General features: G+C 45.3%; 1 protein-coding gene across 4 annotated transcripts in view; it reads right to left on the reverse strand.

Annotated features, from left to right (window-relative positions):
• The window catches only part of FAM13B (family with sequence similarity 13 member B), a 75,142-nt gene that overhangs the window by 69,216 nt on the left and 311 nt on the right, over window positions 1-5,615 (reverse strand). The gene's annotated exons all lie outside the window — the stretch shown is intronic.

Genomic DNA, 5,615 nt, shown 5'->3' on the forward strand with positions numbered 1-5,615 from the left:
TGAGAGGAGATTTTTCATCAAGTACCAAGGTACTAAGCAATGTAAAGCTTTAGAAGGCAAAACTAGCATTCTGAGTTGGGCTCAGAAACAAACTGGGAGACGGTGCAGGTAAGAGAGGATCAATGCAATATGATCATACCACTGGTCCCAATTAAGACTTCTCAAAGCCACGTTTTACACTTTCCAGACTGTCTTCAAAGGCAGCCCCACATAAAATATATTACAATAATCCAAACGGGAGGTTACCAGGGCATGAATCACTACAGCTAGGCTATCTACCTCCAGGTAATGTTGTAGCTGGGATACCAGCAGTAGCTGGTAAAAGGTGCTCCTGGCCATAGAGACCACTTGAGCTTCTAATGACAGTGATGGATCCAGGAGCCCCTCCAAATTATGCACCTAATCTTTCAGGGGGAGTGCAAACCTCTCTAGAACAGGTTGAATGCCACTCATCTGGTCTGACGACCCACCCGCTAGCAGTGCCTCTGTCTCATCTGGATTGAGCTTCAGTTTGTTAGCCCTCATCCAGTCCATTACTGCAGCCAAGCACCGGTCCGTTAGCCTCACCTGGCTCCAAAGAGAAGGAGAAATAAGAGCTGCATTTCATCTGCATAGACAATACATTCCAACCACCACCACCCCAATGACCTCAGTCAGCAGTTTCATGTAGATTTTGAACAAGAATGGGGGACAAGATGGAACTTTGAGGGACCCCAAAGCAAAGATGCCACAGAGTTCAGCAGAAATCCCTTAGGCAGCACATTCTGAAAACATCCATCCAAGTAAGAGCATAACCACTGCAAAGTGGTCCCACCACACCTAACTCCAACAGACAATCCAGAAGGATATCATGGTTGATGTTCTCAAAAGCCACTGAGATGTCAAGAAGAATCACCAGGGTTATACTCTCCCAACACAGGTCATCCCATAGGGTGGCCAAGGCTGTTTTCATGCCGCAACCAAGCCTGAACCTTGAGTGAGATGAACTCAGAAAATCAGTCTCATCCAAGAGAGCCTGGACTTCGTCAGCTACCACATGCTTGAGCACCTTGCCCAAGAAGGAAATATTTGCTACTGGCCTATAATTATTAAGATCCTCTGATGATGGTCTCTTCAGGAGTGGTCACACCACTGCCTCCTTTAAGGCAGCTAGGATCACTCCTTCTCTAAGAGAGGAGTTAACTACTCCTGGACCCAGCCAGCTGTCCCTTCCCTGCCAGATGTAATTAGCCACAAAGGGCAAGGACTGAGCAAACACATGGTTGTCCAAACCTTATCAAGCACCTTGCCCACATCCTCAGGACCCACAAACTAAAATTTGTCCAACAATATACGACAGTGTTCTGGATTGATGTGTCCCAGCTGCAGAGTCCCATACACATGATTTTGCCCTCAAGATGTCTAGCAAACATGTCACATTGTGAGACTGAGGGTTTTACCACATGACCATCTGGGTCAGATGCCAAAAGGCCATGAACCACTTGGATAGGCTCTGCTGCTCAATTTTAGGAGGATGCAAAAGTGAAGAAAAATTGCTTCTTCACCACCATCGAGTAAGCTCGATAATGAGCTTCTTCTTGTGTTCGATTGCATTCATTCTGTGTTTTCCTCCACTTGCATCACAGATGTCTCCCAGTTTGCTTCATTGCCCTCAGCTCAGGTGTATATCAAAAAGCCAAATAGGCTCTGCAAAGCAGGTGAGGTCACTCAGGAGAGGTCAACCTCCATAGTCAACTCCATATTCCACAGATTAACCAGAGCTTAGACAGGAGCAATAGCCATACAGGCTGGAAAATCCCCCAGAGACCTCTGGAATCCACTGAAATTCATCAACCTCTGGGGGCAGACCATCCTAGTAGGTCTCCCACCCTTGAAGAGGGAGACAGCCACTGTTAATCTAATGGTCTGACCATGACACAGAACAAGTTGTAGTATCCCCCCACTCTCAGACCACTATCCTCCTGCCCAGTAGAGAAAACCAAATCTAGAGTGTGTCCTGCTACAAGTGTTGGGCCAATGACATATTTGGGACAGATTATGGTTGTCATAGCACCTATAAAGTCCTGAGCTGCCCCAGAGCCAGTGACCCCAGCATGAATGTTGAGATCCACCAGGGCCATCATCGAGGCGGTCTGCAGCACCAAGCCTGAGACCACCTCTGTCAGCTCAGGAGGTGAGACTGCTCGTCACTGGGGTGGGCAGTACACCAGCAGAATCCCCAGCCTGACTCGTGTCAACATTAGACACATGTATGTTATTACTTGGTATTTCAAGCTTCACCACAACTTCTACCAATTTTACAGTACAGTCCTACACATATCTATTTGGAAGTAAGTCCCAACAGTGTAGCTTACTCCCAGGTAAATTGGTATAGGATTGCCACCTCAATCTTCACTGTTCTATTAGAGTCTGCTATATATCAAATCTCTACCTCAGGGACAAAATGATTTAAAACCTATTTCAACCAAAGTATAGATAATGGAATGAATACTAATGCTATGTTATGCTTACGCTTACCATTAGGTATAGTGAAGTTTACTATTCTACGCGCTCAAGTTTTGTCATTATTCCTGACATTGTTTTGAGTTTTATATCATGTTGATTTGTATTTCACCTGGTTTAAAAGATTAAAGAGAATTTGAAAAACTGAGAACTTCACTGTTTTCATAGCAGATTTTGTAGAATGTGACTCTGACAGCCTGATCAGTATGAAGTATCTGCTTGAATTTAGATTTCACTAACACAAACACCCCTTTTAAGAGCAAGCCAAGAGCAAACTGAAGAAAGCATTAAATCTTCTGCCCTCTGACTGCATCAACAAATTCCGTGCTATCTGGCCTTTACAGCCTCTTTCTTGCATCCCAAACTATGCCATCATAGTACTATTGTTTCTAGCAGTTTGCATATTACTTTTTAAAAGTATGTTTGTATTAAATTCTGATTTCATTTTAAGCCAAGCTATTTTTTAAAGAGACACAATATAAGTGACCATGTTGAACCTAATTTCTTTTAAAGTGATTTTTATTATCCACCCCAGAAAAAAGATATTTTCACATTATTAATTAGCATTAATAAAATAACAAGGTACTGGATAGAGAGTTGAGCTTAGATGATAAGCCCACAGTAAAATACCTACTCAGCTATGAAACCCTAGACTTCATGTGGTAGACACAGTTGCTGCAGGTTCCTGAAGGAAATATTTCAAGTGCAGATGGCACTCCTGCATCTTTAAACCCACATGAACATGCATCTGGGAACATGTCCAGTGGAAGGACATGGCATGGTCAGGCAAATGTTGGGGCCCATGACTCTGGAAGGCCCACGATTACTGATATCTTCATCCTTTTATTCTTTAATCTGAAATGCCCTGTTTTTATAGCCTGGTGCTGAGAAAACAAGCACTAGGTGAGGGGGCTGCAGCCATCGCCATCTGTATTATCAGTCACCAATACCTCTACACTTCACTGGGGGCAGAAAGCATTCTGGGGAAATGTAGATGGAGGCAGTTGCTATAACCACCTCACCTTGTGCTTTTTTTCTCAGTGCTGGGCTGACAGAGTACCATACCTGGACCAACTCTCCTATTAGGAAGGATTACATCTGGAAACCTGATAGTTTTGTAGTGTACAAAATTATGCATAGTGTGGAGAAAGTGGATAGGGAGAAAAAAAAATATCTTCCTCTCTCATAACACTAGAACCCAGGATCATCCCATGAAGCTGAATAGTGCGAGATTTAGGACAGATAAAAGTACTACACACAGGACACGGCTAAACTACGGAATTTGCTACCACAAGATGTAGTGATGGCCGCCAAGTTGGATGGCTTTAAAAGGGCATTAGACAAATTAATTGCAGAGAAGGGTGTCATCAATGGCTACTAGTCATGAAGGCTATATATTACCTCGAGATTCAGAGACAGTATCCCTCTGTATACCTGTTGCTGGGGAACATGATCAGGAGGGTGCTGTCGCACTCATGCCCTACTTGTGGACTTCCCACAGGCATCTCTGGCTGAATGCTAGGCTAAATAGGCCTCTGGTCTGATCCAGTATGGCTGTTCTTATGTTGTGCAGCACTTAGAGGTGCAGAAGGCATTTTGGTCAGGGTCCGCTCAAAGCTGGTCTGGGGACATGCAACTCTGATTTGAGCAGGCCTTCCTGAGTCATGTCATCTATACTTACATGTTTGCTCCTTGGAGCACCAATGTAACAACAGCGAGTACCCATAGCAAACATGTCTCTAACACAGCGTGGAGCCATCCTATCACTCAGTCTAAGTTAACAGGGGCTGGAAAAGAATAAACTGAAAACTCCAGATACACTTGTATCCTTCCATCAAGAAAAATTCGATAGTTGGTAGTAATATTGACAATAACAGAGGGATATCCTGGTGGCTGGATTTGGCCTATAAAAGGGGTCTCAGTTCCCATGCTCAGGGAACCAATTCCACATCAATTTGCCTGCCAAATAACTCTCCATGCACCTGCCATGGAACCTCTGAGCACTGGAAGGCTTCTGGGATGTATTTTAAAGGAAAGGTCCAAGCCTGCTGGGTCATAATCTCATTCAAACCGAGAACCCAAAGCATGTCTGATACTTCTCTGCAGACAAAGATCAATAATGTGGGAAAAGTTGTATGCCATTAATGGTCTCATTGGGAAACTCCAAATAAGCCCCCATGGAACCTCAAGCTTTACAAGAACATGGTCTGAAAACACCTGAATTAACTAATCCTTATATTTGTGGATTAGGAAGTTTTCCAGTAGGTCTGATTGACAAGTGACCCAGGAGACAGGGTGCCTTCATTTGCAACATGTGACTATTTTGATCTGAGGGAACCTTTCTGTGCTGCACCTGCTCTCTGTTTATGACAGCAGATCTGAATTACATAGGCTCATCTGTAAGAGTCTGATGAGTCTTGCCTTGGTGCTGGATGCTTGCCTACATGGGAGTTTTGATCCTTCCAACCCCAGCATCTAGTTCCAGAAAAAAAGGAGAATTAACAGTGCTTTAGCCTCTATCTTATTTCCGATATTAGAAACCTCAGCGGGCACATCAAAGCGATGCTAGGAACTACACCTCTCAAAATGCTGATGGTTAATTTATTCACAAATTTCCCCGAATGTTTCTGATACTTCAGCAGCTCGTCCCCGTATCCACAGCAACAAGCACCATTACCCAAGTTTATTGTGGCCAATCGCCCTTTTAAAGCGGCGCGCCATCACCCGCGCCATAAAAGTTATACATAGCTAGACTTCGACCAAGTAGCCCTCTTACCACGATTTCACAGAGAAGATCCACTCCCGCTTCCTCGACTCCCTAATCCCCAAGGGCCACCCAAAACAGAACCTCGCTCCTCTTATTCTAACCCTAGCGTTTACCTGCCTTCGCAAAGACCGGTCACCTTCCGATCTGCCGACACTGCAGGAGTACCCGCAGGCGAACGCTGCCCGAGCCCGCCGCCCTTTCCTGCCGGCCCGCCGCCTCGCGCCCTCCTCATCCGCCGCCCTAATGGAAGTTTCTCCCACCGCCCTCTCCCCCATTCCGCTCTCATCCTTAAGCCCCCTCCCCCGGCCACAGCCCTGACGCGCATGCGCGGTGGCAGCTCCCTCAC

This window comes from Heloderma suspectum, chromosome 2 (genome assembly GCF_057233095.1).
Source record: "Heloderma suspectum isolate Gila_16-S chromosome 2, 16-S_ref, whole genome shotgun sequence".
Lineage (NCBI taxonomy): Eukaryota > Metazoa > Chordata > Lepidosauria > Squamata > Helodermatidae > Heloderma > Heloderma suspectum.